Source organism: Carassius carassius, chromosome 6 (genome assembly GCF_963082965.1).
Source record: "Carassius carassius chromosome 6, fCarCar2.1, whole genome shotgun sequence".
In the NCBI taxonomy this organism is placed as follows: domain Eukaryota; kingdom Metazoa; phylum Chordata; class Actinopteri; order Cypriniformes; family Cyprinidae; genus Carassius; species Carassius carassius.
Window position 1 is genome coordinate 863,575 of NC_081760.1, and position 19,716 is coordinate 883,290.

Here is a 19,716-nt window from a genome sequence, read left to right on the forward strand (position 1 = left end):
CAATGACATGAGTAAAACTGATACAGGGTCACTGTTGGGAGCTGACAGTGCAATTTCCCAGCAATCAGTCTTGCAGTTGCTCAAGCTTTCTTCCATTTGACCTTTATTATTTATCAGAACTAATTTCTGTTAGTGCCCTCATCTTCGGCTCTCTTTTTGCGTGCTTATTTCTTCATTCAGTTCAACTCACTATCAAGATGCTGCTTTAAACTCAGAAGGCATTGTCTTGAATTTCAGCCACCGAAATTGCTCTCCCCTCGCTGGTGGGAATGTAATATAGCAGCACCCCTCCATCTCCAAGATTGGGGGAACTGATGACTAGCTGTTGATGGATTTAAGGACAATGCATGCTTTACGTTTTGGCGAATGGCTCTGAGCTGTACGCTGGGACTCTCTTTTTGTGCGTGCTGCGTGCTGAGATTTATATATATTAAAAGAGCATTCTTTTTTTGTATTTGGTGTAATAAAATGTGTTAACGGGGTTTACGGTTCAGAAAAAAACATTTTTTTCCATGTACTGTATGTTATAGCAGGGGTTTTCAAACTGTGGGTCGCGACCCACTCGTGGGTCACGGAATGGAACAAGGTGGGTCGCACAAAGTCACTTGGCTGCAGCTAATTTTGCGTTTCAATGACACACAGACACTAACACAGTTCAGTCTAGGGCTGCACGAATGTGACGAGTGGGGCGGGGCCTAGTGCCATGGGAACAGAGCTAGGCCGGTGGAGTGATTGGGAAATGAGCAACACTCACCGGTCTCAAGAACCACGGAGGAGATCGGAAGGATACAAAAGAGGAGCGATGACAGTGAAGGACGAGAGAGGACCAGGCCTGGGTTTTATTTTGTGTTTGTTTTTTATTTGTGCACGGCAGTCATCCGTGAGGGGCTGTCGCGCTGTTTTGTGTTTATTTGGTTATTAAAACTTTGTTTGATTGTCCGCCGGTTCCCACCTCTTTCCACGAAGGAGTCATCGAGGCGGTGGGCTGGAGTGAGTTCGTCCGTCCCCCCGGCAACTCACTCCAGCCCACCACATCGAGCACCCTCGGCGGCAGACTCCTTCGCCCTGCTCGATGGCACTGCGGATTCACCCCAGCGGCGAAGGATCTTCGGCAGCGCGCCCCTCCTTCCTCCCTGGCTTCGGCACCAGTGTAAAACATTAAAATCTTCACAATCACAGGAAGAAGGAGGCGGGAACTGGGAACCCACTCATCACAACGATATAGCCCACCAACATTAATAATGAACTGCAATATCCTTAGTGTGATTTTCAAATTGCAATTAAGTCCGTGTGCGTTGCGTGTTTTGAAGGTCTCAGAGCAATGTCATTAAAAGGTTCAATCGGTCTTTTTTTACCTATTTCACAATTATTTTAATCTCCAAACTGTTTTAGATAGTTCTGCTTTGCTTCTTATGCTTTTCTAAAAAAGTGTTGGATTGTGCTCCGTTCTCGCCGACACACACGGAAGGATCATGAATGCAACAAAACACAGCAGCGCAGATTACACTTCACTGGAGTGAGCCTGCTTCACGTTTTTATGGACACTACATATTTTAACGCCAGTAAACAAAAATTAAAACTTGTAAATTTGTAGTGAAATTTTCAGTTGTACTCTAAAATAAAATGGTTATTTTTCTTAAATACTTAATTTCTGTCATAAAAATTTTAAGTAAGATTAGGTTTAAAGTAATTTCACTCGTTGTTTTTTTTTTTTTTTTATATTTTGGTGGGTCGTGAAATATATTACACTTGTCTAGGTGGGTCGTGGAATGGAAAAGTTTGGGAACCACTGTGTTATAGTACAGCACAAAAAAGTGGTGCGCTCTGATTGGCCAGCTCTCCAGTGCATTGTGATTGGCCGAATTCCTCAATGTGTGATGACAATGTTAAGCCCCTTAACAGGTTCAGGAAAGTCTTCCGTAAAATGCACTTCACACACTCAAATATTTGGCTTAACTGTTCAGAAACAGTGTTGTAAATGAAACTTAACTACTGATTTCTAGTTGTTGTTTTTTTTTTTGAAAGGCAAAAAAAAATTGTTTGTTCTTTATGACATGCGGCGAGAATAAAACGTACTCTTCCTTTCCTTTCGTATAAATTTGGGAGGTGTTATGCAAATCTTCCCACACAGTGACATGGATATGTGGGGGCGTGTCTGAACAAGGCATTTTAGGAAGGTGTAGCTGAATGCTCACTTTTATAAAGAATATCTCTTTGGGTTTGAGACTTTAATCTTTGTGACGTTACGGATCTTCTGTATGTGTGAACAGCTTTTTACACTCCAAAGAAGAAGGAAACAAAGAATCACATAATATGAACCCTGTAATGAACATTGAACATTCCCAAATGTTTTTGTGAGCCAAACTCCTTGATATAAAATAGTTTAGTAAATATTTCAATAATTTTGATTATCAACCAACTACAGTTCGTACATTAAGCCATTTTGGGAAACCGTGGCGTAATGAACGTTTAATGCATTTTTTGATAATATTTTCCTTCTCTTTTATTATATTATTATGGTACGTATAATGGTAAGTTGAAAACAAGTTAGATAAAGTAATAATAAAATTGGTCAGAATACATTACCTAAAGCGATTAACCTAGAGGACGATACTAAGCAGCTTCTACCCAGTATAAAAAAATATATACATTTTTGCTTTTTTAGTTTTAGTTTTTTTTCTTGGACACCATGTCATTGAACTGTGTGTTTGGTGTAGGATTGAAAGTGTATGGTATCTGTTATTAAGTGCAGGCATTTTCTACAGTGCACCTGGTTCCTGTTTACCCACAGTCTGCGCAGGGAAAACAGACGGCTGAGTCTGTTTATTCATTTTCTCCGATCTAATGAAGATAAATGCCTTTTTGCGACTGCTGGCCCATCTGGATGGTGATCATCTCAGAGGAGGGAGATGATGAGATTAGTTGGAGAATAAGAGATGTGCTCTTTCTCTGTTCCTGAATTCAACCTTTTCCTCTTGTTTCTGACTCTTCGGTTTGCTTCACATGTCTGATGTCTCGCTCTCAACGGCTTGACAGAATGAATCTAAAAATTTCTCCCAGAGATGTGTGTGGCGCTTACAAAAACAGTCCAGTGGTAAAAACATCTGAAGCTCTCCCAGCCTTACAGCCATGTGTTTACCAGTCTCTTTCCTCTCAGTGGGCTCGTTCTAGTCTGTCATCTGGTTCGAGCTTGAAATCAGAGATGGACCAATGGGAATGGTCCATGTTATCTGCTCAGTCTATTACTTAATGCACTTTGTTAACTCTGATCTGGAGGAAGATATTGCTTTGATTAACTCAACCAACCTTTTCTAGTAAGAGGCAGTTAATGAAATGCGATTGGTCAGATTGGTCTCAGATTGGTTCTTGTATGTACTATTTTCAGACTTTGTCATGGGTTTATGCCATTATAATTTGTTTTTCTTCCTCAAAGGATATTTCTCAGTGTTTGATGGCTTGAATGGTGTCCCTTTCTGACTATTTAGGGAGAGCTTTGCCTTTTAAATAACTCGACTCATCTTGACTTTGCACAGGGTTTATGTACCGTATTTTTCGGACTATAAGTCGCACCTGAGTATAAGTCGCATCAGTCCAAAAATACGTCATGATGAGGAAAAAAACATAAGTCGCACCGGACTAGAACTCGCATTTATTTAGACCCAAGAACCAGGAGAAAACATTACCGTCTACAGCCGCGAGAGGGCGCGCTATGTTTTCAGTGTAGACTACAGGAGCAATGAGCAGCATAGAGCGCCCTCTCGCGGCTGTAGACGGTAATGTTTTCTCCTGGTTCATTTCTCTCGGTTCATGTCAAATTGATTTTGATAAATAAGTCGCACCTGACTATAAGTCGCAGGACCAGCCAAACTATGAAAAAAAAGTGCGACTTATAGTCCGGAAAATACGGTAGTAATTCTTAGGGGTGTGTGTTATTGACAAAACATATAGATTTTTTGGGGTGGATTTTTCTCGGTAAAAATAATTAAAGTGTGATTTTGTGCTGGTTCCTTGGCTGATTTAGGCCTGTGATGGATAAATATTACAATCAAACCACCGGTAGGTGGTGGCAAGTACCTGTTTTAATGAGTGATTTATTGAATCATTCATTCAAATGATTCATTCAAAACAGCCGATTCATTTAGTCAGGGAATCACTGATTCAAATGATTCATTCAAAAACTGATTCATTCAAGAATGAAACAACACAGTGTTGCTCTGAGACTCACAAATGTTCTGTTCCAAATTAGTTTGGCACTCGTTTTGAAGGAAAATAATAAAAAATACTCACTATGAATATTTAATATATCCATACAGAGATATTTTTTGCTCTCATATAACTTGAATATTATGGTAATTACCTGATTCATCATGCAATCAATGCTTTTGGACTCTCCATACATCTCTTAATTTAAAAATATTGGTATTTTAGTATTTTATAACTAAAATACCTGGGTGGACTCAACTTTGCACACCAACTAACACTAATTTTCTGACCGTAAATGAGTGAAAATGGGATAAAGAAATCCTTGCCATTGATTTAGAGATTCTCAGTTCATTTGTTAGTAATTTATGGGGATAGACGGATGTTTCAGTTGTTGGTGTACACAGTGGAGTATGTAGAATTATATTGAATTATGATATTAGAGTTTCACCGCAAGGGAGACATTGTATCATCTCTGGAATTCCTTCCTCCCTCTTTTGTCTCTCTCACATTGTTCCACATTTTTTCTCTGTAACTGGAGAAGACACTCGCGGGCCCAAGCCATGGCTATCTGAACCTGAGCGTGCTGTATCTGGAGCCTAGCCGCGGATCTCTGCTGTAGACCTGTAGGCTGGGTTTGACACCTTTAGCCGAGCATGGTCCTAGCAGACCACTACATTTCAGGGAAATTCAGTCTCAAATTACTTTTGTAGAGACTTTCCTGAAGTGTTGGAAAATCTACTTGGAAAAGAGTTCAGCTCATGCTCAGCCCTTCATGCATTTCACTCAGAGAAAAAAAACAAATGAACCCTATAAGAAACAAAAATAGGCACCAAATTATTCAAAATTTTAAGTGCTACAGAATAAACTTGGTTTATGTATTTTATATAATTGTATTTTTAGACACCTCAACATTTCAATATGTGTTTATGTCTCCGCTCCTTTTACATCATCAGCATTTTAATCCATCTTGTAGATGTCCCGGGAACTAAGGTTCACAAAGTAGGAACTAAATGTCTTTTCCAACTTGAGAACTATAAGCAGTCAAAAAGTATTGTGTATTACACAGAATCTGTGCGAATATCACGGCCCATAATTAAGTCTTATACATACTTTTTTTTTTTCTCTGTCCATGTTTACTTTGCATATTTACTCTTAAAGGGATAGTTCACCCAAAAATGAAATCGTGTCATCATTAACTCACGCTCATGTTGTTCCAAACCTGAATGAGTTGCTTTCTTATGTTGAACATAAAATATGATATTTTGAAGATTGCTTGTAATCGTCTTAAAGGAGGCTTTTGTAACCGCATGTGATCCTGCAGGTGACTTTGTCTCTCGGTGGTGTCGATGGTGTTTACGTCCTCAGTTTACAGCCACAGTAGTGTGCTAAACTGTGAGGAGTTGGAAAACGTGTTACATATCTGCTTTCAAAGAACATGCCCCTGCTTTGCCCTTTGTCTCCGAGTGTTCATGGGAACATAACATTACATCACAGAGCTGGTTTTCTCTTTGATTTTCTCTGCATGTGTGAAAGTGACTTGAAGACTAGCAGTCATTTTTTGTGTCTTTGCATATTTATTTGGCACCCTTGACCTTGTTTGAAGGCAGGTGCGGGTTTAGCTATATCATCTTGAGTTTGTGTTCACTGGAATCGTGTCCACAGATTAATCATTCAGTCTCTCAAACCAGAAAATGGGCTTCTTTAGATTAGATTTCATGTTGACTTTTCTTGTGTAACCTCGTGTGAGCGTGTTTGCTCTTGTGATCTTCTAGCTCATGTTCTGGATCAAGACTTCAGCTCTGTCATGTTTTAATGGTATTTATTTAATGTCTCTACAGAGGCCTGGAGCCATTGTCACATGTGTCTGATGAACAATGGCTTCAATTGTGTGAAAGTCCGAGTCATTGTACTGAATGGGATTAGACGTTTAAACAGGTTTTAAACTGATTAAATGATAAATCTAAAGTAATTTTTAAAGGGAAAGCAGTAGCAGCTGTAGGTGCAGTCAGACTGAGAGCAGACGGTTATCCAAGGCTTGTTCTTATCTGATGTTCATCACTCTTGCCTAATGCCTAATTTTGGTGCGTGTTGATGCTCACACGTCATCCAGTCGTATGCTGCTAGAGGTGTGGTGTTTTTTTTTCTTTCTTTTTATAAATAAATTATAAACCTTAATAAAATCTCAAATCCCAAGAAAATCCTAAAACAATAAATGCACAAAATCTCAATAAATGAAACCCAGAATTAAACAAAAACCAAACACAAAAAAAGTCTGTTCGTCATAAGTACAAGAGGAAATAAGATGGTCTTTAATTCCTTTCTCTCTTTTATTCACAGAAGTCAGAGGTGAAGGACTCTCAGCTGCCAGACTTGTGAATCGTAAGTAACTACATGGTGTGCAAAAATTGACCTTCTTTTACTGAAGAAGAACCTGGATTCAGAACTTCACTATCATTCAAAATACTGCATTAGTTTAATCAAAGGTACAGGTGACATTGAGAATAATTAATATTATGTAAAATATCTTTTAAAATGTAATTTCTGTGATGCGCAGCTGTCATCATTACTCCAGTCTTCAATGTCAAAAATTATTTAGAAGTTATTCCAGTATGCAGATTTAGGTCTTTATTTTTTTATTATGCTACATGCTTTTGTCTTTACCATCACATTTGATCAGTTTAATGCACCCTTGATAACTTTGACCCTGGAGCACAAAAGCAGTCTCTGGGGTATATTTGTAGAAGTAGCCTAAAATACATTGTATGGCTCAAAATGATTGATTGTTCTTTAATGCCAAAAATCCTTAGGATATTAAGTAAAGAACATGTTCCATGAAGATATTTAGTAAATTTCTTACTGTAAATATATAAAAAACAAATTTTTGATTAGTAATATGCATTGCTAAGAGCTTTATCTGGACAACTTTAAGGATGATTTTCTCAATATTTGTTTTTTTGCACCCTCAGATTCCAGATTTTCAAATAGTTGTATCTCAACCAAATATTGTTCTCCTAACAAACCATACATCAATGGAAAGATGATGTATTCAGCTTTTGTATGATGTATATGAACCTCCACACTTCTGCTCTGTGTGCAGCGTGGTGATTTCTGTGGGACAGGCAGCTTCATGTTTGTTTGTGTGTCTCTGCTTGTGGGGAGTAGTGTGCTCGGCTGCTCTTGCAGCTGGTTAATAATGTATGTCCCGTCACGCTTTTGTGAAATAAAGGTAAACTGATATGCTGCAGCTCTTCCATTGATGAATTGTTAAAGAGCTGCTCTGCTAAAGGGCCACTGTGCTGCATATAATACCTTTAATTAATGTTGTCAAAAGACCCGGTACTTCGGTACAAAGTCGGTACTAAATTTTTTTAAATGTGACGGTACCAGGTTTCTTTAAGTACCGGTAGTACCGAGGTCCCGTTCAAACCCGGTTCAGCGCTATGATTTCCGCGAAGCAGAAAATGCGGACGGAATCTCAAAATCCAGTCATGAAAATGAAACTTACATTTTAATATGGACAGTCGTAGAATTTGTCAAAGTTAACTTAAATTAATCAAATCAAATCTCCATATGGACCAGTATCTGTAAATGTTAAGCCGCAAATGTTGCTTGAAACATGAATCCGTGTCCTGCGCGTCTCTGTGTGAATGAATGAATGGCAGAGACGTGTGGGTTTGTTTACTACATAGACTGAAGCACATGACGCTTGCATTAATTGCAGCATCTGAGCTTCAGAGTTCTCTCTCCATCAAGCGATCTTTTCAGTTTCTCACACATGCAAAAGAGAGAGAGAGCGAGAGTCTTACCACGCTGAATCGACACGCTATATGTAAACTATTCTTTATTGTCTTTTCCTGTAATGGAGTTAATTTAGAATTATTCATATTCATTTTTGAACAAGCAGAAGACATACCGGTTTCTCCGGTAGTGGGCGGAGCTAATGCGCAAATGGCAATTTCATTGGCTGGCGCTGATTTAGTACCGTCCCTGTTTTGATTTCAGCAAATCAGTTTGACCAAACGCAGACAACGTGATTAATATTCATGAACCCAGCAGCTCATCAATTCATAGTGCATTGGATATACATTAGTATGATAGTAGAATTAGTAGTAGTATTATCTTTTAATAATAATTAATATGAATAATAATTAATATGATCTATTACTATTATTTTTACAGAAACCATCAGTGACCAAAAATATCTTAAGCATCACCACCAGCTTTAAGTTCAGTTAAAATTACAAATATGCATTCATTAGGCCTAAAAGTTAATTTTTACATAAAGGCATTGTGCTAGAAATATTACTATTATTTAGTAAAATGTATGTGATACTGCTACTACTGTTGAAAAAATTTATAAAACTTTATTTTTTATAGAAATAAATCACAATATTTCTTACATGTTTTAATTTTAATAGGAAATCCCCTTTATTTACTAGAAATAAAATGTGTTTAAATTTCATAAATTAAAAGACAAATTAAATTTGGGTGAAACTTGTTTACTGTTTTTCATAATTATATATCTTGTAGAAAAACTTTAAACACAATTGTAAATAAGTATAAAGAATGGCATTGGTTTTATTTTTAGTGCTAAAAAGTTTTTTTAATTAGCATATTTTTGTGTTTTGCTTTGGTACCGAAATTGGTACCGAGAACCGTGGATTTTCACTGGTATCGGTACCGAATACTGAAATTTTGGTACCGTGACAACACTACCTTTAATAATACTCTGCAATTTGTTTTGTTATTTTATCATATTCTATGATGTTCACTTATAATGTTTTTTTTTTACATAAAATCATAATTTATAATAGGCTATTTTTATATCCTGTTTTTGAGCTCTAGTCTGGCTCAGCACAGTTTCGTTGTTTACTTCGTCTCTCTGAAAAGCCTGCATCATGCTGTCTTGGTTATAAATAAATCTGTAGTAAAGTAAAGCAAGCAAACAAACTGTTTCACTGATCTGGAGCGTTTGCTAATTTTAACCCTATGTTTTCACCGGACGCGAGCGGTGCAACTATAGACAACTGAACCCATTATAATCAACAATTCCCTGACAGTAAGCTCATGTCCTGCTCTATTTCTTACATGCTCCAAGCTTTCGTGCTCTCTTTTACATTCCTGTAGCAAATCAAATCTGTATATTAACCCCTGGACTAGTTTTGAGAAGCAACTGGGCAGGATTTGTTGTGAAAACCTGGCAACCCTGATCTGAACGCACATGCTGGAGATATACTACTAATTACAGGAGCATCTTTACTGATGAGATGTACATGAAAATCGCATTCGATTTTTTGCACAGCCCAGAAATGCATCACATTAAAAAAAAGCAAGCTAGTGTTAGAGGTCTTTACACACACACACACACACACACACACACACACACACACACACACACACACACACACACACACACACACACACACACACACACACACAATTGCATAATAAATGAAAAGAAAATAGAATACTAAAAGATTAAAAAGGTAGTTAGATTTTTTTAAGAATAGAATTAGAATAGTGAGTGCTAAAGTTAGAGGGTTAAATAAAGATGGAAGAGATGTTTTAAGACGATTCTTGAAGTTGGCTAAGGACTCAGCTGCTCGGATTGAGTTGGGAAGGTCGTTCCACCAGGAATGAACATTTAATTTAAAAGTCCGTAAAAGTGACTTTGTGTTTCTTTGGGATGGCACAATCAAGCGAAGTTCACTTGCAGAACGCCAGCTTCTAGATGCACATAAGTCTGAAGTAATACATTTAGGTAAATGGGTGCAGAGCCAGTGGTAGTTTTGTATGCAAACATCAATGGTGAGATGTGTATTCTTTTTGGCTCATTAAAAATGAATCTTGCTGCCACGTTCTGAATTAATTGTAAAGGTTTGATAGAATTGGCTGGAAGACCTGCCAAGAGGGCATTGCAATAGTCCAGCCTGGACAGAACAAGAGCTTGAACAAGGAGTTGTGCAGCATGTTCAGAAAGAAAGGGCCCGATCTTCTTGATGTTGAATAAAGCAAATCTGCAGGATCAGACAGTTTTAGCAATGTGGTCTGAGAAAGTCAGCTGATCATCAATCATAACGCCAAGGCTTCTAGCTGTTTTTGAAGGAGTTATGGTTGATGTGCCTAACTTGATGGTGAAATTGTGATGAAACAAAGGGTTTGATGGAACCACAAGCAGTTCTGTCTTGGCAAGGTTGAGTTGAAGGTGATGGTCCATCATCCAGCAAGAAATGTCTGTTAGACAAGCTGAGATGCGAATAGCTACTGTCGGATCATCAGGATGGAATGAGAGGTAGAGTTGAGTATCATCAGCATAGCAGTGGTATGAAAAGCCATGTTTCTGAATGACAGAACCTAATGATGCCATGTAGACAGAGAAGAGAAGTGGTCCAAGAACTGAGCCCTGAGGAACCCCAGTAGTTAGATGTTGTGACTTGGACACCTCACCTCTCCAAGATATTTTGAAGGACCTATATGATAGGTAAGACTCAAACCATTGAAGTGTGGTTCCTGAGATGCCTTTTGCCAGTAGGGTTGACAGGAGGATCTGGTGGTTAACCGTGTCAAAAGCAGCGGACAGATCAAGCAGGATAAGTACTGAAGATTTGGATTCTGCTCTTGCCAGTCTTAGAGCTTCAACAACTGAGAGCAAGGCAATCTCAGTTGAAGGTCCACTTCTGAAGCCAGATTGGTTGCTGTCAAGGAGGTTGTTGTGTGTGAGAAATGTAGAGACTTGGTTGAACACAGCTAGATCAAGTGTTATTGCAATGAAAGGAAGAAGGGAAACTGGTCTGTAGTTCTCTAAAAGAGATGGCTTGAGGGTGGGTTTCTTAATTAGTGGAGTTATACGTGCCTGTCTAAATGATGAGGGAAAAACACCAGTGTGGAGGGATGTGTTGATGATGTGAGTGAGTGCAGGTACAACTGCAGGAGAAATGGCTTGAAGGAGATGAGATGGAATAGGATCAAGCGGGCAAGTAGTAGGGGCGGCAGTGGCTCAGTGGTTCATGTAGGTTGTCTACAAACCGGAAGGTTGGTGGTTCAATCCCCGGCTTCACCTGACCAAGTGTCGAGGTGTCCTTGAGCAAGACACCTAACCCCAGCTGCTCCCGACGAGCTGGATGGTGCCTTGAATGGCTGACACCGCAGTCGGTGTATGAATGAGTGTGTGAATGGGTGAATGTGAGGCAACTTGTAAAGCGCTTTGGATGGCCATGTGGTCTGTTGAAAGTGCTATATAAATGCAGTCCATTTACCATTTACCATTTAGTAGGGTGATTAGAAAGGATGAGTTTGGAGACTTCTGCCTCAGAGAGTGAGAGAAGGATGTAAATGAGTGTATGTTTGCTGGTGATATGAGCTTGACTGATTGTGGTGTGGAAAATTGTGCACTAATGTGTAATTTTATTAATGAAAAACGTGGCAAAGTCGTCAGCTATTTGAGATGAAGCAGGAGGGGGAGGAGGAGGACAAAGAAGTAAGGAAAATGTTTTAAAAAGCATGCGAGAGTTAGACGAATTGTTAATTTTGTTATGGTAGTATGTCATTTTAGCAGACATTAGCATAGAAGGAAGATAGGAGTGACTGATACACATTAAGGTCAGTAGTATTTCTGGATTTGCGCCACACCCTTTCAGCAGCTCTAAGCTTAGAACGGTGTTCGCGTAGAACATCAGATAACCAAGGGGCAGAAGGGGTGTTACGGGCTGGCCTGGAAGATAAGGGACAAACAGTGTCTAAACAAGATGTAAGAGTGGAGCAGAAAACATCAGTAGCACTGTTAGCATCCAAAGATGCAAACAGTTTAGGGGAAGGAAGTGAAGATGAAACCATTGCAGAAAGTCGGGAGGGTGAAAGTGTGCGTAGGTTACGTCGAAAGATGACATTTGGAGGGGTAAGTGATATAGACAACTACAAAATGTATTTTAAGAGGGTAGATAACATAATAATATTTATAATATAATATTTAATGTGATGTATATGAATATTGGTATTCTCATGCATATATCTGTGTTAATTATTTACTTAGAAATATGTGCATTTGCATGCATTTTTGAATGCATTAAATGTGTATTGTGTTTATATATATATATATATATATATATATATATATATATATATATAAGAACCATGAATATTTTAGGGAATTATTATTACATATCCGGCATGTTATAATAATTATCTGTTTTTTTTTTTTTAAGTTTTAGTTGTTCTCTAGGAAATTCGATGATCGTGCAAATCCCTTAAGTCTTCTTGAGTTCAAAACTTTTCTTCTGGTAAAATATGCATGATTTATTTATTCAGTTAGGAGCTAAAACAAACCCTCGCTGGTAACATGGTGTAAATTTGAATTATGATCAAAACCGTATAATCCGTCTTCCAAAGAAAGCATCGTTCACAACAAAGATTCACATTAAAAATGGGTTTATTTGGGATCTCTCAAGTCATGGAGATCCTGTCAGCAGTGGGTGGTCCATAATGATCTTGCTTTGTCAGTTATGATTTTGTTATTATCTTATGACTGGTGTGAGAAGCAGCATTTGCATCTGAAGCTCCTAACGAAGTGTGACCAATAAAACCCTGAACCTCTGCAGGGTTTCCCCTTCATTTGGTCTGTTCTTCTATTCATTCCTCTTCAATAATTCAAGCGTTCTCCGAGCTTGCCCTGAGCTTTAACCATTACACCACAGCCCCTCACTGGCCAGTCCAGCTTTGACCCATATGTGTCCAGAATGAGTCTGTCATGGATGACAGGTTTTGTTCTGTTTGTAGTCCCAGTTGTTCCGACTTCAGTTCGTCTGCGTCCTTGTTTTCATCTTGGCTCACAGCAGTCAGGTCTTCAGGAGTTCATCTCAAATATGATGCAAGATGCATGTAATTGGACTTTAACTGAGGTGTAAACACCCAAAGCTTGCCAGTTCATCTAAATATGCTTCAGTATTTGGCAGAGAGGAGTGAAGACTTGAAGCTAGAGATATTTATAGTGGAAAAACTCTCAAATCTTTGTGGCCATGCTAGTGTCTTTCTGATAAAGCCATTGATTCTGTGCATTCTTATCACACTTCCGGTTTTTACTAATTTGAGTTTTTAATTTTGTACATATCAATAGTTTTATCAATTATTTTGCTTTTGTGCATTGGTAAAATTAAAAGGTTCACATTTCTGCTGTGTATGGTGACAAAGACATTTCTAAATAACATTAATATTGATTTTCACTAAAATGTTCAGCAGCACAACTGTTTTCAGTCTTGATGATAATCAGAAATATGTTTTTAGCACTAAATATGAATATTATAGTGATCACGTGACACTGAAGACTGCAATAATGATGCTGAAAATTTGGCTATATATAATATATATATATATATATATATATATATATATATATATATATATATATATATAATTTTTTTTTGTGCATTATGCTGCAAATGCTATCAATAGATCATATCTTTTATTGAACCAGGAATATTCTTTTAAAGCTCCATAGGTATTCATTTTTTGTTTTTGTCAGGTATTTTTAAAATCCCAAAAATACCCAGCAATGCTTCCAAGCGCAGTAGGTGTCTCTCTCACTCACTCACTCTCTCTCTCTCTCGGTCTCTCTCACTCACTCACTCTCTCTCTCTCTCGGTCTCTCTCTCTCTCTCTCTCTCTCTCTCTCTCTCTCTCTCGGTCTCTCTCTCTCTCTCTCTCTCTCTCTCTCTCACTCACTCTCTCTCTCTCTCTCGGTCTCTCTCTCTCTCTCTCTCTCTCTCTCTCTCTCTCTCGGTCTCTCTCTCTCTATCTGTCTCTCTCTCTCTCTCTCTGTAAAATGCCCAGTTTTCCCCTGGTCAGTATTTTCATTCATGTTTCGGAAACACTGCTTGAAAACAGGAAGTAGGTTCAGTTGTGGTGACAGGAAGCTATGATTTGAGTCAGGGCCTTGTTGCCATGGTTACTCAGTGCCCTGTTCACACCCCCACTAGAGGGCAGTATATAGATGTATAATCAGATCTATAGAGACACATTCAGGTGCATGTCCTCAAGCAGGACTGAGTGCTGCACAGCTAATATTTAGACAGTACTGTAATAAAAACATTCATATACTCGTATATTATCCCTGTACTCATGCGTATTACTCCTTCCACCACTGTTGCATTACAGACAGACTGTTAAATCTAGGCTGATGATTTCATGTGCACCCCTATTTTTGGGGTTCATTTTATTTATTTATAAGCTTGTTTATTTAGAATCTTTAATATTTGAATATAATTAAGGTTTGTTTGTTCTTTTCTTATGTCCAACTATTGATTTGCAACTTTATTACAATTTAAAATTAGTTTTCTGTTGTGTTTTTACATTTCTTTCAGTGACACATGATCCTTCAGAAAAATATGCTGGTTTGCTGCTCAAAGAAGTGCAAATCTTTCTTAACAACAGTAGTGTGAATCTTTTAAATAATGTTCAAAACAACCATTTCTGTGCCTCTAGTTTTGTTAGATTTGTTTGTTTAGTGCTTTTCATTATATGCATCACCTTAAGAGAAAACCATAATATTAATTATAATATCTTCAAATATTCATTTCTTGTTGTCGTTAGCAGATAATAATGCAGTTTACTTTTTGCGAGGATATTATAAACCAATAACATTTTTAATATTTGTTAATCTGACTGAGCAAATATTAAATTTAAGAAAATTTCAAGAAAAAAAATCAAGAAAAATGACTGTCCTCAACTTTTAAGTCATTGTATTTTTGTTAATTATTATGTTAGGTTGCATACATTGCACGTCTGGGAAATGCAGAGTTATATTTAGTTACTGAATGAGTCGGTGCTTTTGAACAAATCTGTTGAGTGAAAGATTTAATGAGTTTGTAGCTAACGCTTGCATAACTGAGATGAATCTTGACCTGAATAATTTAATTCACTAATATAGTTTTATTTTTGTACCTTTTTGCTTTCTCATTGTCTTATTTACGTGCCACCTGATATCCTGACACACTGTTGCTGTCTGTGATGCTCTGAAATCGATCAGCCTTCTAATGACTGTAAACCCGTTTAACTATAATCCTCATTAACCGGCAGTCGTAGATGAGAGAGCAGCAGACACACTAATGAAATGCCCATCTGTAACACACACAATGAGGAGGAGGATATCGAGTGTTGTGTTCGAAGGTATCACTGCTTTTTAATGGAAGGGATGCGATCAGTAATATATCAAAAGGCATGGATTGGAAAAGCTGGCACAACTTTGGAACTCGCATGTTGTTGTGTTTTGCATATAAATGAGTTCGTATGAGTGATGGCCACTTCTAAAAGTAGCTGATTTTGCAGTGTTGTCATGAATCGTCCCGCAGACGTGAGATTGTGTCTCGGGTCGTGCAGGTGTTCAGATGACTCCGTTATTGGCTGCAGCATGTTGGCACGGTCAGTCTAATAAATGGCAGGTAATGATCGCCCCTCTGCTTTGATGTTTTGGTGTTGGCACTAGTAGCTATGCTTTCCTGCCAGCCACAATACCAGCTGACTGTTAGACAGAAACCACCCATTCATGCAGTTCTGGCATCACTGAAGGATGGAGGCTCATAGAAGAATGCGTAGTAGTTATTAGGTTTAGGTATTGGGTAGGATTAGGGATGCAGATTATGGCCTAAATATGTGCTTAATTACTACTAATAAATGGCTAATATTCTAGTTATATGCATGCTTATAAGCAACTAGTTAAGAGACCCTAAATTAAAGTTACAGAGAATTACAACTTTTGGGTGAACTCATTTTTTTACAAAAAGGGTTATTCTCGCTAGTAATTGGTTGTTTATTAGCATGCATATGAGTAGCATATTGGCTGTTTATTAGTACTTTTAAAAAGCATATGTTATTAACTTATTCTGCACACTGTGGAGGGGTGGAAGGAATACGCAGGAGCAAACTCAAGTGTAAAGCCCCGGGGGGTGGATTTTATTATAAAGTGAAGGGTTGCAGGGGTGATGACGGTGATCCAGCATGCAAAGGTGCTCTCACTCGGGTCCAGGTGCAGCTGAGTCAGTGGAGTGCTCGTGGCAAAGTCTTCTTATATGAGGCCCGGCTGATGAGAGGCAGGTGCGGGTGATCAGCCCGTGATGAGCCTCGAGTCGGTGCTCCTCGTGAATTACCAGGGCGACGCTGATGTGGAATCGGGACGTTCGTCACACTACGCATTTTAGATCCCTTAATCCTAGACCCTAAACCCCAAACCTAAACTTAACAACTACTTTACTAACTATTAATGCAGATTAGTATTTTTTTTTTTTTTGAGGCAAAAGTCCGATCTTTAAATAAAGTGACAAATTTCATAGACGTACAGTAAATTGAAGGGAGAAGACAATCCAAATCTATGAGGTATCGTCCCGTTTACTTAGTCACATTCCATCCTGTTATCAACTTTCCTTTTGCTTGTTAATAGAGTAATCTGAAAGTCTCTTCCTGTCTCTCTCTATCTGTCTCTCAGTGAAATCCACACTCTCAGACCTTGGTTCACACCGGATTGATGTGAAACCAGGGAGCTGACACAGTGAAAAGCAATATTCATAAATAATGTACAGCGAACACAGCATGATCTTCCACCTCTTTTCTCAATCTTCTGCAGGCATCACATCTTTAAACCCTTAATCCTCTGGAGTCGATTAACGCGAATAGGTGTTATGAGTCATTTTCTCCTGATAACCCCGAAAAGAAATTAAATTACACTTTCAGTTTTAATCGTACAGATAAGAGCAATACATCAATGGAATCTGTAAAGGGTCTACTTTTTTTTGGATACAGACATAATAACAACAAAACTTTGTGCACTTATAAAATAAAGATAACAAACAAGGTGTGCTGTCTGCAGCCTTTGTCTGCGCTGATCTTCATTTACAAACACGTCATTAAAATGAACTGTAACTCTGTGAATACTCAACGAAGAGACATGAGAAAAGCTTGACAATGTCTACTTTTAAACTAAACAAGTGCCACAGAAAACAGATATTCTGTGATAAAGTAATCCACACGAAAACAACGCGATGTCTGTTTTTCATGTCTCCCTTCATTATATCTAATGTGACCACGCCCCCCCCGCTGAACGAGTTATTCAGATTCAAACTGAAGCGCGTGGCTTGAATACGCCCATAACAGAAGAAAAAGCAGCGAGACTGTTCTTCAAGTTCTTTTATTTTACTGTTTGCTTCGCAATGAGAGGAATAAGACATAAATCACCCCAAAAAGATGTGATGTGGTTGAGGATTTGAGAAATGGATTTCCTCAGAAAAAAAAGAATGAAGCACTTTATTCAGCAGAGATCATAAACATGTGTTTTTATTTATTTATATACTTGTACTAGTTTTCACATAACGTGTAAACATTTTACTAGTAAGACTTTTTCCAAAAAACCTGAAAAATGTTCTCAGCTCTTTTCAACATTAATAATAGTAATAATAATAATAATGATAATAATAATAACAATAAATCTTTTTTGTAGAAAATAAGATTGTTAAAAGGATTTCTGAAGGATTGTGTGACTGGAGTAATGATGCAAAAAATTAGTTTGAAAGTCAGCTTTGATTGTTCCTAATAAACTGTTTAACTGCTCCCCCAAGTGGATATTAAATTATGTTGTGGGATAATTAAATATATTCTAAATAAACTACAAACATAAAATTATGTAGATTTATTTTGTCTTCTCATTCTTTCTTGTAACTCCTCACTCACAGTGGCACAGATGACTGAATGGCTCATTATGCGGCTCATTATGCGGCTCATTATGCGGCTCATTATGCAGCTCATTATGCAGCTCATTATGCAGGTCTTTGTCTTCTCAGGTGTAAATCACAATGATATTCATGGTAGTTGACGCCTACTCGCATATGACTTTAACCAACAAAAAGTGTCTTAGAAAATGTAAATCAATATATTGTTTTCTTTAAGTGAGTAAACAAGATGATTTTCACATCATTTAGAAAGAAAAATTCTAGGCTACAAGCTCCAGTTCTCAAAAATCCCGGGAACCATTGTTCTTTATGTGTTTTATGACCTTATTCATGTGATTTAACATTTTTAGTTTTTCACTAACCACGCATAACATTTTTTTTCTCAAAAACACAATCATGTACATGCATGCATTTCACATATTATTATAGCCCAGTTTGTGCTGATTACAGTGAGATTAGACTTTACCCATTTAGATATTTATAAGAAACTGAAAATAGCACAAATGTCAGGGCATGACAAAACTTCTCCAGGCCCCAAAAATACCCTTAGACTCCAGAGGGTTAATCTCCAACTCCGAGTCTATTTCTTTAAATTTGTGATTATGCAAGTAGCCTTCTTTTCTTCTCTATTGTGTTTAACAGATTATCAAAAAAGAGCATGGGATGCGGAGCATGGACTTTGTTCTAAGCATTGATTGAAGTTTTGAGCGTCAAGATTTGGGGTGTTGCATTCAAAAGTGGATGCGGATGAAGGTGAACTTGCAAAGTCCTGCATCCTGAAGATCCAGATGTCTTTTTTTTTTTTTTTATTAATGCATGCAAAGATCTATTTCATGCATTTAGAAAGTAGTCATGTTGTATTTAATGTGTACTTGCTCTCTCCTAGAGATGCATTGCTCAAATATCAGGCAGTTGTAACTTCTCACATGAAATATTGCGATTGTTATTGATCTTCGAGTTGCAGTATCGTGGATTTGAAAATCATTCAAACTCATCCCTCAGTTTGTAGAAGAACAGAAAGTGTATACACTTACAAATGAAGTCCTTGAAGCAATGAATTGCAGAGGTGTGTGATTTATGTCAACATGCGAACAGAACTGCAGACTAATTTTGTGCAAGGTTATATCCAATTGTTCAGCTCTTTGTCATGACCATGCAAATGCAATAAATGTAGAAACTTGCACAAGACACCTTTAGGGGACATGTCATTAACTATGTGCATAACTAGTACTGTTTACATGCAGCAAACTCCACCCACAGCTATTGCACTAGTAATGCATAACTATATGTCCATCCTTTTTTAAACAGCTTTTAAGGACAATTTAGACATCTTAACAGCTCAAATAACACATTTTATATGGAAGAATTAATGTGAATGCTTTAACAAAAATGTAAGGCTTTTAAACCCTTCTGAATGACTTCCCCATTGACTTGCATTATAAGTGCATTAGAAGTGTAAATGATTTTCTTTGGCAGTCGTTACAGCTTAACTTGTATAGCATGCATTTTAAATATTGCTTAAATATCCTAATTTAAAATGCTGCTCTGTTTTCGTAGACTTGTGAGTCTTGAGATTATTGCATTGTCCTGTAAAAAATCATGCTAGATATCTTTGATATCATTATGCCAGCCAGATGAAGCCCCACTGTTCAGACTTTCCCTTTCGTTTTGTTTTATCTCGTATTGTGTCATGGTTGGGAGAATGAAGGAGTTTCTGTCTGTTGTTTATTTGGTCCATTTACTCTGGCAACCGGGCTAAAGATTCTACATTGAATACACTTGAGTGTAATGAATCACAATGTCAAGA

The 19,716-nt window shown here is 37.7% G+C and overlaps 1 protein-coding gene across 1 annotated transcript in view; it reads left to right on the plus strand.

Annotated features, from left to right (window-relative positions):
- The first annotated feature begins 6,550 nt into the window (after window positions 1–6,550).
- The window catches only part of LOC132142161 (F-box/WD repeat-containing protein 7-like), a 96,669-nt gene continuing 83,503 nt past the window's right edge, over window positions 6,551–19,716 (plus strand). The window contains exon 1 of the mRNA XM_059551811.1: window positions 6,551–6,582. The gene's annotated coding sequence lies outside the window, so the exon portion shown is untranslated. The remainder of the gene's footprint in view (window positions 6,583–19,716) is intronic.